The following is a 17,988-nucleotide window of genomic DNA, read 5'->3' as shown; positions in this document are numbered from 1 at the left end:
GGAACTAATACGATCGGGGCGGACCATGGGCTGCTTGATGGTGCAATTACCCCCTTATCTAGCATTTCGCGGAGATGTTCTTCTACAATTGGTCTCTGATTATAGGGTACCCGGTAGGGACGCTTGATAACGGGGCCTTCCTCTGTTGTCTTAATTCTATGATACACAGGTAACTTGCACCCTTCTGGCCCTGGCTCCACAAAGACTTGTAGATACATTCGTAGCACTTTCATCAATTTACCGCGATCACCCTCGGCCAAGTGGCTTAACTTCCCAATACATTCGACTTCCACTTCTCCCTCTGGGACCACTTCCTGACCCACGGCACCTACCACCTTCGAGTGAGACGATTCGCCTCCTAAGTCCACCCTCTCCGCTGTTGCTACCCACTGACCCTTCCCAACATTCACTTCTGACTCCGTTAGGTTTATCACTTTCACCCAAACCCGGCGGCCTTCAGCCCGGTTTAAACTCCTCGCTATCCTCAAGCCCCCTTCAATCGGCATCAGGGGTTCTAAAAGAATGTCCCCTTCCAGGTCACGGGCTATCTTCCCCTCCACTAAGCATTCGCTGTGACCTGGTATCTTCTGACAGCGTGCTACCTTCACGCCGATCTCGCTTGCACTGCCTTCCCGAGACCTGTTAGGGTGCCTTTCCCTGTTCTCCTGATTGTCCGTCCCATAGGACACTGCTTTCTCCTTGCAGCCATTCTCCACCAGTGCTACTGACGGGTTTCTGGGTTTAATTGTGACCTGACCTCGGCCAGCGTCTACAACCAACCCTAGTTTCCTCATTAGGTCCCAACCCATGAGACCATCCCCGCGAGTGGCTACCGCAGCGATCACAAAGGTGTGGTTCGCCCGGCTCCCCTCTACAAAGAACTCCAGTTCCTGTTCACCTCTAATGGGTACCGAACTCCCCGTAACTCCTGTTGCTTTAATACGGGACTGCTTGACTACCACTCCAGGAATTGCTTGTTTTAAAATGGAAATTTCTGACCCGCTGTCAACAAGTAATTCCAACCGACTCTTTCCTGTAAACACAGGTATTGTTAAACCCTTAGACTTCCCCGTTGCTACACTTGGCACCAGGGCAGGGGCCCTCGGTTTTAACGGGCATTCGACGTCGGGCCATCGGTCGAGCCCTCCGCTTTTGGGTGCGGGCCTGTTCCCTCATAACAAGTCCTGACTTTTGCTAAGGTAGCTCGTCGAGCGCACTCTCGCGCATAGTGTCCTATTTGGCCACAAACAAAACAGGCTGTCTCCCTTTTTGAGGGAGCAGCCTCACTGCGTTGGTTACCCCACCCAAGGCTCTTCCTCCTTCTCAGATCACATGACTTTGCAAAATGTCCCGGTCTCCCACAACGAAAGCACATGCTCCCTGATCGTTGGGGCTCCACTGTTGTCTTCCCTTCTAGACCGGAACTTCCTTGCACAGCCCATATTTCCCGTGGAGAGGTTGACTTCACCCTCACTTGCTCAATACGCGAAGCCCGTGCCACCGCTTCGTGAAACGTTTTCGGGGGATCGTATTGTAGTTGTCGGCTTGGTTCTCCTTTGAGCCCTTTTATATAGGCAGCCATAAGAATTCTTTCAAGCTGAGCCCTAGCCCACCCCGCTTCAGCTACTGATGCCGAGATAGGCAATGTTTCCTCCCCGACTTGCCGACACCGATCTGCAAACTGACGCGCATCTTCCCCCGACAGTTGTTCAAGAGAGTTAAGCTCCAACAGCTTTTGCTCAGGCGTAGCCTCCCCCACAAAGCGAGTTCTAATCACATCAACCATATCCGCAAAGGTCGCCGTGGGTAGCAATAGCTCCGGTCGACAAGCCACACAATCTGCTGCAGCCCCTTTTAGTTTAAGACGACATATCATAATTTTATCCGCCTCTGACCACCCGCCTCTTTCGGCCACTAAGGAAAAATTTTGCAGAAATTGGTCAATAGGCCTATCTGATATGTCCCCACTCCAAGGCATGATTAAAGATTGAAGGGAAAGATCTCGCTTAACCCCCCCTTCATTAGAGGATACGCCTGCTGCTTCCCTTTGGGAGTTCATCCAGCGCACCTCCTCTTTCAACCTGTCTACCTCCTCCTTTAGTGCCTTCACCTCTTCCATAATTCCAGAGCACTAATACTAAGGACGGGGAAACGTTACGGGTTTCCGACTATACCCCACACCTGACACCAATGTAGGCCAGCCGCTACCTCGTACGAACTACACTTCTATAGAGAGCAACTTACACACACTCAAGCACACACTCACACACACGTACATACACTCACAGATAGATAGGACAACTAAACTACTTGAACAAAGCTATGATAACAATAAGTCTGATGAATTTACTTAACGGATTTACTTAACAAAATATTTGGTACATGAATAAACATACATACGCCGCATGGGCCGCAGACAAGAAAAGTCGCAGGTCAGCAAGAGGGAAACTTGGCTTTTCTACAAACTCTCAATCCTCGTCTGTATTCCAGCAAGTCCCAACTCAGAATGCCCGAAAGTCAATAATATACTTTTTCTTCCAATAAAAACCCAGCTGTGTTCATAAACCTAGCAACTAATTCTAGTGCCCAGTTACACTCGGTCGAATATTATTTTGAAATCAGTTAAAGGACAACGCTGACGCTTAATTTCCCCTTGAGGAGTCCTTTACAGGGGTATATCTTGCCGCTATTAATATTTCATCTTAATTAAAACTAATTATTGTAGTTAAACGAATAACTCTGATTAAATGGATTTAGAATGAAATTTTCGACAAAGTAATAGCTATTTTTACAATCTATTTCCTGTAGCACTGCTTTCTTTGAATTACCGCTCATAACGTCATCGAGCGCAATATTTTTTGGTTCACTAACACGTTAGTTAGCGTAAACTTCCTGAGATTCAGTTTTTATTAGAATAATTTGCGGTCTTAATTAAACTCTTACCTATGCTTTTATCGCGTGTTTGGCTCAAAGATTAGCTCGAACCCTATCTTCTACCAATTCTTCGCTTTGTAGACTGTTAAAAATTGTACTTCCAACTCTTTCTGAATAAGGCTGTGATTGATTAAAGTCAAATATGATATTGTAAAGTTTTTCTTGTCCTTTTACTAAGAAAGAACTTTACTTACACAACTAGTGCCTGCCACTAGTTATTTTAAATAATATGTGGGTTTGATAAAAATAAAACTCGCTAAATTTGTAAGTAATAACCTGATTTATTAACACATTACCTTTACTCACATTAACATTTACTAGCAACTAACGCTATTCATTACAGTCACCATTTACAACAGTCACAACAGTTTACTGTTACTTACTCACTACGTAACGCTACAAAACTGTTCCCCGACTGACCACTGGTCCGCACTGCACCGAATTGCACTAGTCTCTGCTACACAAACAAAGCTCTACTCACTAACTGACTAACCGCCTGACTAGCTATCTCTGAAGCACTCCGCAACACTGACTCTCTCGAACTGTCACTTCCAAAGTGTCTCTCCAAACTAACGTCTCTCCAAGACTCACTCAAGACTAACTGATTAAAACTGATTAACAACTCTAATAACTCCTTAAAACTGGTTAACAACTCTAATAACTCCTTAAAACTCGATTAAAACTGACTTCTCCAGCTGTGTCTGCCTCCTTTTAACTGCGTGCCTCCCTCCAACTGGGACTGCCCTCCTCCAACTCTCTGAGCATAAGTTTCCACGCCCTCCTGACGTTCATTGGCTGGGGAAAACATACTGCCACCACCTCAGCTGGGGCCGCCCTCCTCCTACTCTTTGTCTCGCTCCTACCTGTCAATCACTGGCTGGGAAACACATATGCCACCACCCCAACTGAGACCTTTTTCTTAGCTGGCTTTTACACAGATCACTAACCCCTTGAACAATCTAGCCCTTTCCTTTCTAGTTCAGGTAGAGACCGGCCCTTTTGTCTACACAGTGGTGGCCTGTTACCGGCTTTGGTCGCTTAACCCCTAGAACAATCTAGGCCTTTCTTTTCTCCTCAGGTAGAGACCGCCCTTTTGTTCACACAGTGGTGGCCTGTTACCGACTTTGGTCGCTCAACCCCTAGAACAATCTAGGCCTTTCTTTTCTGCCCAGGTCAACTTCGTTACAATATGTTTCAACTAAATGCCAGATCGTGAACTTATTCAGAAAGTTTAATAACTGCTTTTTGAATTATTTATTCAATGTGGATTATGTTCAATATTCAAAGGTCTTTGTCAAACATCATTTTCAATGATCTTATACATACTTACGCTGGTAAGGAGAAAATCCAGTGTATGTGCAGAAGTATAATTTATAAAATATATTTTGAAGTGTTTTTGAAGTTTGTGTGCAGTATTTGGCCTTGTTTGGTTCATTGTTTTCCATGAGAGTGTTGATTGTGTCGACAAAGAACAAAGGAAGAATTGAAAGTGGGAAATATTAAGGCCACCACCATTGCCATTGAAATATACGAAGAATTTCTGATTAAATAATGTGTAAATTCAATTTGTTGTTTTTCAATCAACTTGATAGACAATACCCTCATGATGAAGTCTCAGATTTTAATCGTTCAGGTTTATTAGCTCTTCATTTTGCGGCAGAATAACCGCACTTCATATTTCTGGTCGCCAGCCAAGTTGGTTCTCTCATCTTCTATTATAATGCTCTTAATTTATGTATCTATTATATGGCCTTCCTCTCAATTACGATCATTAACCTAAATTCCCAACGCTTATCCTTTGTGCTTACTGCATTTATTTGTCAAAATTTCCTTTTTTTGTTTTTTTAATCACCTTTTATTTTAACTTAATTCTTCAGTTTTCTTTTTTAATTTGTTGAGCACTTTTATCATGTTCTTTTTCATTATATTTGCAATTCCTGTTTCTAATTAAAATTAACTTTATTACTATCTCACATTCGTTTCCCTTATTCCATAATTATGCAATTAGTTTTTCGATTGGCAAATTACGATTCAGCGACATACAGGGTGTCCCAAAGATTACGACTTTTTCACGGAAACTAAGATAGCTAGAACAAAAACCGTAGTTTTTTATTGGAAATCCAAATTTAATTTGTAAATTTGTATCAGTGCTTCCAGAAGTGAGATACAGGCACCAACTTCATTTTTTTCAAATGGGGAGGTGTGGTTTTTATTTAAGAAATAGATTCCTCTATTTTTGGTAAGACAAATTTACTTGAACGGTTATTATTTTTTTTCTGTGAAAGAAAACAGTTATGAATAATCACCTTGTTTTTCAGGTATCCCCAAAGGAAAAAGTCCATAGGTGTCAAATCCTGTGAGGTGGCCACTGAATCGTCTCCCGTGCCGATATAACCCGCCCATCAAATTGCCTATCGAGATATCTTTTTACATGTCTTGCATTATGAGCAGGGCAGCCGTCATGCTGGTACCACATTCTTCGCTCCGCTCAAGCGGTTCATTCTCCAAGTGTAAAGGAAGAATGTTGGTGAGGAATTGAAGATAAAAATCTCCATTCATATTTCCTTCATAAAAGTATGGTTCCTATAAGTTGATTCCCAACAAGGCCACACCATACATTTATTCCAAGGACAGTCTGATGTGACTCGGTGATTTTCTTCGGCCCATACTCTGAAATTCCATCAGTTTATGTTGCCGTTATTGGTGAATTTAGATTCATCCGTCCAAAGAATATTCATTAAAAATTCTGGATCTTCTGACAATTGCACATCGATCATTGCAATAAATTCTATACGGCGTTCATGATCTGTGAGGCGTAATCCTTGTATGATATGGGCTCTATAAGGTCATAAGTCTTAGCTTTTATAATCCTCCAAACAGTGCTTTTAGAGATTCTTAACTCGTGACTGATTCCACGTACGGATGAAGAAGGGTTTTTTGGATCCAGAGAAGTACATCAAGTTCATTATCAAACGAATGGACAGGTCTTGGAAAATTCTTATTTTTAACATTTGGCCCAACAGAAAAGTATGTGCTACACGTAAAATTGTGCGATAATCTGGGTATCTTTCGCGGTCAGGGAACCTCTCCGAAAACAACTGAGCAGCTTTCAAAGCAACCCTGCCACAATCTAAAAAAACATACATATCACGACGTTCAAAAGGTTGAAACACTATTCTTGGCTTGTTGAAAGTAGCAATTAGTAACGATAACTATCATTATTGTAGGTACACGTTGAATAAGTAAATACTAGTAACTAAACATTTATTACTAATCGTTCAAAGTGCAAAATATTGGATTTCTTATATGAATCATGTTTTCATTTATAACTTGTAAAATATCGCTCACAGAAAAAAAGTTGAAGTTTCACATAAATTGTTTTAAAAACTACCAGTTTTCTGATAACATTTCTTAAGATGGACGCCCTAAGATAAACAAGTTAGTTAACTGGATCTTCTAAGGATCAAAGAGTAAGATGTTCTTTGATTAATGTGCGGCCAACTGTTAAGTATTAATATTAAAACTATCTGCAGGGATAGTTGAATAAATAGTTTGATCGACAAAAACTGCAAGAAAAAGCGTAATGTTGAAAAAATACCGAACTTTACAATTTTTTTTGTTTCACTTTTTCTATTAAAAATAAAATCCCTAAATTTTCATTAATATCTTCGTTTATAATGGTAGACAATATAGGTATTAATGGCGATTTAATGGCAGCAGAATCAGAGAAGAAGCTGAAAATTCGTAGTATGGAGTCAGAAGAGATTTCCCCAACAACTTCAGGGTTTTTTCCCTGGGAGTAGACCACATAATGGCAAGAACCAGCTCTTATGATAGATTAGAGGATTGTGCTAACAGACAGAAAAGTCTGAATTCAACCGTTAACTAGAGCTGTGGTAGTTTGTCTAGTTCTGTATTTTTATATATTTGTAAATTACTGCATTATTCTAGTCAATAAATTGGTTATTTCAAAGAGGTCTAGCCTTCTAATACTTGAGTCCTTAGTTAATGATTCTAATTTTAAAAAAAAAAAAAAAATTCGCTTGGGTCTGACTACGTGGCTGTTCCAATTACATTAAGCAGTCACCCAGCCACAGCATAATTTTTTCTACTCAGCTCTATGATATAACTTGGGCTAGTTAAAAATTCCGTCAGCATTTTGAAAAAGCTTTCTCCTTGTTTTTCCTAGTTCAATAAATAATTTGTATCTTCTAAGATACGAGTATCTAAATAAATATTAAATAAGTCGGTTTAAAGTTAACAATGTGTATGAAATTTGTGTGCTGTAACCGCTGTACATATTTTACGTAGTATGAATAGAATTTATGAAGTGAAGTAAATTCATTTTACATCAGTAAAGATTAGACTGAAGTTATTGTTATTGTGTGAAATAATAACAGCAAGAAAATAACTATAGATTGCCATTTTTATACTTAGAGTGAAAGAATGTCTCTATCGCATAAAACAAACAACGCATTAAACCGGGACAATATTGGGACGATCTTTTTAAACAAATTTATGTGATTGTTTTTAAAAAGTATGAACATTTATATAAAAGATCATGAACAGTTAGTTGCTGCTATAAAGAGCAACATAGTAAAGAAGATCGGTTTTCTAAGTCCAATTTAGTGTTCTATAAACTAGCGGAAATGCTTGCTTCTTTCGGCCGGACCCTTCGCCATCGTAGCCCACCTAATCCTGTGGTGCCCAAACTCTTCCTTAGGAAATTTACTGCCACATAAATATTGGCGGTAGGAAAGCGGGTCTACCAACAGCCAGTTCGCGCCAGTTGAACACCCTGCACCAGACACACGATACTTACAAATACACATACATTTTTATATTTCTCACTTAACAATACTTTTCAGTTCATCCATTATTGCATTTTAAATTGTAAATAGTTTTCTTAAATATTATTCACCAATATCATTTGATTCGAATAAGCGCACACGGGAGGCATTGATGTATGAACTAAATTTTGTTTCATTTATGTTGGTACGCAATGAGTTACGTTAATAGTCTGCAGGTTTTAGTAGTTTAATGCAGACATGTTGTTCGCATTTCTTTGGAATGGATAAACTGGGTCGGTCTAAAAGTTTTTCTTTTAACGCTGAAGGAAATTCATCCCTAAGTTTATGATAAAAGCAAGAAAGAGAAGAAAGGGCACAGGATCAATAATTCCTTATCTGAGCGCTGTCATCGAGCAACCGGACTATAATGGCGCGCAGAACAACTTGGTAATGGAAGTAGAGCTTTTACTCATTTTCCAGACATTATCACTACTGTAACGACTGGATCCAACCAAGTATCTCTTAGTCCGCGCGGAGGATCCTTGACTTCTTATTACGTTACATAAAGTTTCAAGTTCTGCCGCCTGGCTAACAATCCTTCTTAAGCAAACATTCTTATGGTAAGCTTTCAGCCTATTCATGGGTACTCCAAACATTCTTCATCCAAATTCTAGTAGGTATGATGGTTTACAATAACTCCTCAACTTGTTCAAGGTATGGACAAGTACAGCGATTGGAAAAAGACATCTGGACTACACTGAAAGGTTTTCAGCTACACTTTGCCACCAAGAGTGAACTGCAGTTAGCAACAAATTAAATACAGCAAATATATTTAGATTATACTCGAGATAAAATTCTTAAATTTCGAATAAGATTAGAGAAATTAATAAGAAATTTAAAATAACTTTTTCAGCCAAACTGTAATTGGTTCAATAAAGTACAATATAGTTGTATTATAATTGGAATAGAGTGAATTCCTATTTATGGAACATCTGCTAGTGAAGATAGAGCACTTGGTTTATGTACGTAAGGGGAACATTAAACGTTAATAGCATAACTAAATCTGCTATTATTGTGAATAGCACAACAGAGCGTGCTAGCAGCAATAATATCGCAGTTATGCAAGCACATTACGGCCATGGATACTAGTAAACACCACACTATCAATATATTTTGATTATATATGTAAAATTGACTCTGCAGATGGATTAATATGATTTAGTATCATTTAATATTTAAATCATTTTTTGACGTGATGGAATATAATTCACATGGTAGTTACATCATGCTAAATTGTACTACCAACAGCCAGTTCGCGCCAGTTGAACACCCTGCACCAGACACACGATACTTACAAATACACATACATTTTTATATTTCTCACTTAAGAATACTTTTCAGATCATCCATTATTGCATTTTAAATTGTAAATAGTTTTCTTAAATATTATTCACCAATTGTTACATCATGCACTTTGTAAAAAAGATCGTATTTCGTGAAATTTGTTATTCCGAGCGTGTTATGTTACTATTTATTATCTTTATTTGTATAGAGTTACAATATATCTGTAACAAAGGAGTTCAAGTTCATGTTCACTTTGTAAAGTGTAAGATCTTAGTTTTAAAACTTTTTTTAAACAATTAAAAATTGCGTACATATTTTTCTCTTCAAAATTATTAATTGATTTACAAAGTTCTTCCTTAGGATTATTATATTTGTTTATATGGAGTGGGATTCTAAAACTTTCATAGACTGGACAGCTGATAAACAATTAATGTTTCCGGCTCGTTCTTATTACACATTAAACAATGATCTTTGGGGTTTGATTGTATAAATTACATTATTGATTTTAAATTTAGTATCATAAGTGCCACCCAATCTTATTTCAGATAGAATTCTTATAACGAAAAGAAATGAATTTATCTAAATATTGTTGACCAACATTTTGTAATAAATTTTGTGAATTCCAAAATATATTAAACAAAATGTTATTTACTTTATTTAAATCAGTTAAGTGCAAATGTTCCCTGTTTTATTATAGAAATATTAGGTTTGTGATATAAGGCATGCTCATTAGCAATTCTGATTCTAGTATTGGGTTTTGGAAAATACTCTATGAAAGACAATTTTAATCCTGTTAAATGTGCTCCTATATTTTCTCGTATGTCTGGAGACAGATCAACCTTATTACTGTACATACTAACAACATTACTAAAATTATTATTAATTAAAATAATTTTTATGAATTATAGGAAAAAAAGGTTTCTATGAAATTTTATGATTTAATTTTTTACGTCCGCCATTATTGATTATTTTTCATGAACCACCAGTGGTAGTACCTACCACAAGTTCGGAAACGCTGGAATAAAGGAATTTCAATAGAACAAAATATGGAAGTTCTTACTAAGGGATATCTCGCAAAACATTTATACATATGAAAACATAGAATTTTTGGCAGGCATTGTTATGTAAAACATTAAATCCCCGCTACAGACCAATCTCAACTTTCCATAGGCAATACACACTTGCAGCAAGGAGATATTGCATTCGTAACATCAATTTTTTCCAAGATGTCCTTGCATAAAGAATTCAAATATCAAATTTGAACATTTCTCGATTTACCATTTTCCAGTTATGTTTCTAAGTTTATATATTATACAGACCCACTCAGAGTATTTGTGAAAACTATTTTTTGGACTCAAGGGACTTCAAATCGATATTTAAGATGAAAATTTAAAACAAAAAAGAGTTAAGGCAAATCAAAATGAATTCGTTAAAAAGTTTTCACTCGAACTCTTCATCAAATAGTTAAATGGAAAATACCCAAGTTTTAAGATCATTCTCAACCAACTACGAAGAAAATCTAATTTATATAATTTAACAAGCATCTTTTAACATTTGCATCCATTAAAAAGTATTCTAAAATAATTTAGGAAAATGGATGGTTTGCCAAGTATAATCCCTAAACTTTTAGTAAAGTTTCAACTTTTCTTAAGGCGAATCGTATTTAATGTCACCAAATCCGCCGTGTTGGCTACTGCTTTCATTAGTGAAGAGGAAAGGATATTTCCTGGGAATACTGCATTAAGTCTCTTATAGTTACCCCTCCTCGCCTCTTGCCGTTGTGGTGTGTGTTTGCTAAAGCTTGTGTTAGGGTTGTTACTTTCTTGAAAAGTTTATTACTGCGCATTTTATCTGACTTTTTCGTGGTCGAAGTAAACTTATTATTGTCAAAATTGTGTTAATTACTACACGAATCAGCGTCACAACTAGTCAGAAAAAGCTTAAATGCCTGGATTTTTTTTTTTTAATCATTTATTTAGTTACAATCAACGCATTTTGCGTTATAAGCAACAATGATAACAATAAATAACAGAGTGGAGAAGTTACCCAGTGGTAATACAAAACCATTTAAATCCAAAAACATTTTACTTTCTACTGACTCTCTTCATCAGAGAGGAGATCGCGAGGCCACTGTCTTTTAAAACGTCTGGAAATGTTCTTGAAGATAGATGTTGTACCAGTGGATTGTGATGTGCTTGAATGCTAAGATGGAAATTTCTGTAACGTGTTTTTGCAACTTGTGTGACGAAAGGCATGTTCAAGTCTGTGTGAATAGTTTGATTGGTGACGTAGAAAGGAGCGTTTACTATAGAGCGAAGAATTTTAGATTGCAAGGACTGGATCCTTTGCAGATTTGAGCGTTTGGTTGAACCCCACAGTTCGATGCCATAAGCCCAGACTGGCTTTAGTATACTTACATATATAAGTCTTTTGTTGTCCAGGGTGAGTTTTGATCTGTTGTCGAGTAGTCTTTTCAGTTGTCGGAAGCGTCTGTTGAGTTCTGTTCTCTTAAGTCGAGTATGAGGGTTCCATGTGAGTCTTCTGTCAAGGTAAAGCCCAAGGTAGCGGACTACGTTGACAGCTGGTAAAGGAATAAGATTGTAAAAGACAGGAGGAAGAGTGATGCGTCGAAGAGTGAAGGTAATATTTTGAGATTTAGTTTCGTTCAGTTTGATAGCCCATTTTTTGAACCAATTTTCTAAGAAGGTGATGTGAGACTGAAGGTTCCTGTGAGCTATTATTGGGTCTTTGTTAGTAGATAAGATGGCAGTATCGTCAGCATAGGTGAGAAGAGTAGTTTGAGGATGAGTAGGTATGTCTGAGGAGTAGATTGTGTACAGAATGGGGCCTAGTATGCTGCCTTGCGGAACTCCAGCGTCAGCATGGCTGAATGGAGCCTAGATTTAAATTCAATTCTTGGGCAGGAATCTCCGATAAGTTCTTCAACGCCTGCCAGGCCGCAGTTTTTTCTGGATTTCTTCATTGTGCGAAGTTATAATAAAGAACTTGGAAGACGATAATGGAAGACAATCATCTCTCATTGAATTATGCATTTAGTGTTTTTGTTTTATTTCTATCTCATGACTTCAAATGTGCTTATTTATTTAAGGCTTGCAGGATTAACGGACTGTAACAATCGAGTAGGCTATTTTTAACTTGAAATATATACTAAATAATAATATAAATTTTAGGGAAAAGTTTAGCTCAGTGACAAAACTAACAAGAGAATAGTTATTGTAAAAATAAATGTTTTCTCATATAAAAATTAAGGACAGATGATTGTACCATAGAATTTAACCCTTGAGCCGACACCTTTCATAAAGTGCTATAATCCGTCACCTCGGGTCATATTGACCCAGCATTAAAAACTATTAAATAAAAAGGAAAAACTAACTAATATCATGTTATAGGGAATAGAAATCGAAGTCAAAACATTTATTTATACTTTAATAAAACAGAAATACAAATTTAAAAAAAAATCTATAACATAAAGATGTAATTTCTAAATGAGGTGCTGCTTAGCATGTAATGAAAAACAGAGAAAATAATTACAGTTTACAATTGAAATTAAAATAGTTAATTATTTACAATTATTTCTACAGTTAGTGCAAACAGTTACTGAGTGTATCTTACATATGTAATTTTTACCGTTACTGCAAAAAGTTTTTTTTTTTTTTTTTAATATATTTGTTAAGTTACACCAGCGCTAGATGCACTATTAGTAACAATGTCAATAGCTGATACCACTACAAACTCCACTAATTGAGGGGAGAAGTTACCCAGTGATAACACTCCCTAAGACATCTCTAGGATTAGCTACTCTCCTCAGAAGAGAGAAAATCGCGAGGCCACTGGCGTTTTAGTCGCCTAGGAGGATGATCTGGATGGTGATGAGATGATAAGTGGCGGATAAGAGGATTGGAATGAGAGTGCATGTTCTGATGAAAACTTTTATAGCGAGTTCGAGCAACCTGACCTACAAACGGAATTTCCAGGTCTGTGTGGATGGTTAGATTAGAAACATAAAATGGAGCGTTAACGATAGTGCGGAGAATTTTAGACTGAAGAGATTGAATTCGTTGAAGATTGGAGCGTTTCGTTGAACCCCACAGTTCAATACCGTACGTCCAGGCGGGTTTTAGTATGGAATTGTAAATCAGTCGTTTGTTATTAAGTGAAAGTTTTGAACGTTGGTCTAGAAGTCTTTTAAGTAGTCGATAACGCCTGTTAACTTCAGTTCGTTTAAGTCGTGTGCGCGGGTTCCAAGTCAGTCTTTTGTCTAAATAAAGCCCAAGATAACGGACAACATTGGCAGGAGGAATTGGAATTGAGTCATAGAAGATCGGAGGAAGAGTGATGCGGCGGAGAGTAAAAGTAATATTTTGAGATTTGGTTTCATTTAACTGCAAAAAGTAGGATATTTATTGTCTCTTGTACTAGGGCATATTGGCATCTTCTTCGTTTTTTAGGGTTAGGAATGTCTTCTCCATTTGTTGCAATCGGAATAATTGTTGCGCCTTCTTCTTGCAGATACATATTTACCCTCACCTTCAAATTCCGTGGGATCACGGTGCTCAGCGACCTTCTGATAATGAGGTTTCGCAATAATTGATGCCCCAAACTTTTGAGGAAGGTGCGTCGGTCAAAATGGCTGGTTCGCGCCCGTACAGCAGGCAGCGGGAAAAAATCCTATGCCATCTCAATCAAAATACGTCAAAAAGAGATAAATAATAATTTCGCGAGCCCAGCTGATATTAGAATAGAAGACTTGAAAGTATGAGCTGGGTCAATATGACCCGACGTGACGGCTGAAGGGTTAACATTTTATTTCTATTTTTAAGCAGTCTTAATGTAGTAACAGAATCCAGAGGTTCATAAGTAATCAACAGTCGACGTTTGCATCGTAGAAAGACTTCAGGCTCTAATGGGAAGGCTAACCCAACAAATTGTAGATCGGCTAACTATCATGGGTAAACCCCCTACATCTGCACACAGACCATGATAATGTCATAACAAATATAGTTTTTATCGTCATAGATTGCTGGAAGATTCTCTAGAAATGGACGAGAACTAATACCGTTCCAACTAACCGTTGTCTCTGCATCAATCACTGACTGAACTAGTAGATACTGGCGCTGCATTAGAATATTGTTTGTGCACCCAGAAAAGAAGTAATTTCTGGAATACTGCCTTTATGGAGGAAATATGTCGTACAGATAGAAACTTTTAACTAGGTCATCTAGATTGCTTTGTGCTTACAACCTATATGAGGAACAATTTACAAGACCCAAGATAGGGCAAGTGAATCCCAATAGGCGGGCGCTTATTTGAAGCATCTTGGAAATCCAGATAAATTCATGGATCCGCTTTGGATCAGGATGTCAAAAATGGCATTGGTCTCGCTAGTGCATCGATAGAATAGTTCTTATTCCTCTGAGTAATAATTACGGCTATGAGAAAAAGTATACAGTCTAGATGAGGAAGAGCTGGAGAGATACTATTGGCCATCAACCCCAACCCCGTCAAGGGAATAGTCTTGGATGCAGTCGGATTCAGCAATAATCATTATTAATTACCAATACAGCGTGACAGCGGTTCTCCAATGCACCAAACACATCTTGATAATAAGCAGTTGTAAAGTAACAACATTATGCATATTTTAATATATGTAAAGTATAACTACCAAACTACTTCTATCTTTAAATTAATGAACGTAAAGGAAAAGGTAGCCGTGGCGTGATTGTGGGGTGCTGAAAGTACTGCTAAGTGATGATTATGTTGTGTAAAAGAAGTGTTTTCGCGCTGAATTGGTATTCGTAATTGATGTGCCCGTCGGCCTCCAAATCTATTTATTTGACGGCCAATAGGTGCCTCTATCGCACTGAATCTTTTAGCAATTCATTGATAGGATTGATGCCATTATTAATCATGTTCTCTTCACTTTTGGGTCGCAGACATACCCTAAATAAATCAAGTCTAAGTCTACACTTCATTCTTTAGAGAAAATATGATCGACTATCGGTCAATTCTGTTATTTGTACATGCTAATTTAGCAAGAACACACCGGAATGTTTACTGAACCCATCATTAACCACTATTCTTTTATAACGCCTCTTAATTAATATATCCTTTCGCATTAAAAGTACCACTTTTAAGCACATGTTAAAACATGGAATTAGGCAGAGATATTTATTAAAGCGTATGTACCTGGAATGTATGCTTGGCAGGTCACCAAGTTTGCATTATTCATTATGGCATCGATTTAGAAGGCACCATGTGCCTCTAACTTCCATCTCCCCTCTCATCTCTTAATAGCATTTCTACTCTAATTTAGTATGTTGTCTTGTTTAAACAAGACCACAGCACTGTTCTGTTCTCTGCTGACATGATTTACTCTTCATCCTACTCCTTCTTCTTCGCCAAACATACGGCCTTATATATAGTATACGGCAGGATGTTCTTTTTAGCCTTTAAAATGTTTACTCCGTGAGTAAGAATTTTATTAATTATTTAGGCCAGCACTAATTTTTGCTTATGAATTAAAAATGAGCTCACAAAAGAAAAACGTAGAATTTTTTTTTTTAAGTTTTGTTATAATTCATCATTTTTATAACGGAATAAAATTGATATCTTGAGTTTATGTTGTAAAAATATAAGCACTCTCATCAGTAGAATATTTTTAAATTATATTGAACTTCCCTTTATCTTTTTAGGGAAATTCCATCATCCACAGCTAGTCTTAAAGATGATTTGAATGCTGTAACCCCAAGCTCAGAAATCAGTTTGCATTTCCTGCTTTCCCTGTCTCGCTGAGCGTTTTATTATTCGCCCCTGACATGCAGCCACTAAGCATGATCAATACAAACGCGTCTACATGAAAGTTCCTGAAAAGTAATTAAAATAAAGGCAATAAAAGTTAAAGTGGAACTAAAAGAAGTTATTTCATTATAGATTAACTTATTCCAAATTTAGTTATCCATGAATGTTAAATTTTAATTGGGTAGAGCTGCAAGTAGAACCTATTAATTTTTATGAAACTGAAATCTATTCATTTTGGTATGACACTTTACAGGTATGAATAATTTATTCATTTAATAGGTATTGGAAAGAGATAAAGCCCTAAGCGTCCCGAAGCCCGGTGGCTTCCTCTGGGTAACAGCGTTCGTAGGTTTGTGGGTTTTTTGTAGGATGCGTATATACATATACATATGTAAGAGTGAAAGAGGTTATGAAGCTAAAGATCGCCTGTGGGTTCGCATAACCCAAACGGTTACACACGTAATCTATCGCTGCTATCTTGGCAGCCTTAATGTGAAAATTGAGTGTGTTGGGGCTGACAATATAAGTGTAGTTAGTGATGTTTGGCAGGGATACACGCCTGGGACACCAAGATCTCTGAAGAAGTCGATAGCCCAGTTCCTCCTGCGGGTGTCTAAAGTCTCTTTTAACTAAGGACTCATATCTTCCCAGTTTCCTGGATAAAACTTTAAAATTGATATTTTAAGATTTTACAAAAAAAAAAAAAAAAAATGCTCAGACACTTTAGATCGAAATTGAATTTGTTGGCGGATGTCTGAAGAGAACATGGAGAACGGACGTGGCGATTGTGTAAGTGCCTCTGCTTTTACACTTTAACACTACTGGCATCCCAGAACCCGGGTAATGTATACCCAGACTGTACACAGCCACACATTTACCACGAGTACATTCTCAAGAGAGGCAACGGTGAAAAAGGCCTTGGGCCTTCTATAATAGCGTTATTGGTACGCGTACCATTGGTGGAAAGCGAGTTGCTGGTCGGTGGTACGCGAAAAATAAAAAATAATGGCGGACATAAAAAATTTAAAAAACTTCAATCATAAAAAATATCATAGAAACGTTTTTTCTTATAATTCATAAAAATTATTTTAATTAATACTATTTGTATTGGATCCAGATCAAAACAACAGGATTCTGTGCAACGGAGTTTATTCAACCAAACAATTCTCAACTCAGAACTCGCAACTCGTAACTCGTAACTCGTAACTCGTTTCTATGAACAATAAATATAGTGTACTTATATGAATATAAGAGAATAGAACTAATGCTAACAAATTAACAATGAATATGGCATTACCACATTTGTCTCCTTCTCCGGATCCAAAACCCAAAACTAGATACAAAATATACTGCAAAACTGAATACTAATAAAGTTAACAAACTAATCATATGATAGTTATTCCAGTTCTCTAATTAGAAACATATGTTATTCAATAATATAAACCCATATGTGGTGCACTAACACTATTACCCATTTGACTCAAACGTTTAATGTACAGTACTATTCTCTAACCTATCCGTGGACTTACTGACTAGAGCTATGGGGTTCAGCAAAACCTACAAACATATGGACTGTGCAGACATTTCAATCAAAACTACTTCGACAGATAGTTGACGCTCCTTTCTACGTGACTAACCTCACTCTACACAACATCCTCAAAATCCTCTTCGTACACCAACTCGCCTAGACTAAATATCAATTCCATACTGCTCTCTCCACTTGCTCCAATCCTCTAGTACAGTCTCTCGCCTCCTCTGACATTCCTAACAATACTCGTTGACTGAATCGCCAGTGGCCCCGCGACTTCCTCGCAGTCGGAAGGACTAAAAATCTTATCCTGTAGAAAGAGCTACCGCTGGGCCTTCCTCCTGCCTTTCACGCATACATTTATTCTTCATTCTCCCTATTTACTTATTGTATATTATATTATACAAATTGTAAATAACGAAATAAATTAAAATAATAACAATAATAATAATAAAACCCTTATACAACTGTTCTACCGAACAGTTTTAATATTTATTATACAGTAAAGTTTTAATATGTATAGGAATAAAGTAAAGATATCCGAGATATCTGTAAAGATATCTGTCTCAAGAT

The 17,988-nt window shown here is 37.4% G+C and overlaps 1 protein-coding gene and 1 long non-coding RNA gene across 4 annotated transcripts in view; one reads left to right on the top strand and one right to left on the bottom strand.

Annotated features, from left to right (window-relative positions):
• Window positions 1-17,988, top strand: part of LOC141458594 (protein APCDD1-like) — a 1,087,769-nt gene that overhangs the window by 607,748 nt on the left and 462,033 nt on the right. The gene's annotated exons all lie outside the window — the stretch shown is intronic.
• On the bottom strand, window positions 11,512-17,272 carry LOC141458577 (uncharacterized). The gene is made up of 4 exons (XR_012461059.1): window positions 17,185-17,272; window positions 16,987-17,100; window positions 15,276-15,952; window positions 11,512-12,195 (listed from the first exon to the last, which is right to left on the bottom strand). It is a non-coding gene; the product is annotated as an uncharacterized lncRNA (long non-coding RNA).

Source organism: Rhodnius prolixus, unplaced genomic scaffold, assembly GCF_049639745.1.
Source record: "Rhodnius prolixus isolate KJV_2025 unplaced genomic scaffold, Rpr scaffold_1, whole genome shotgun sequence".
In the NCBI taxonomy this organism is placed as follows: domain Eukaryota; kingdom Metazoa; phylum Arthropoda; class Insecta; order Hemiptera; family Reduviidae; genus Rhodnius; species Rhodnius prolixus.
This window is presented reverse-complemented; position numbering and strand designations above follow the sequence as displayed.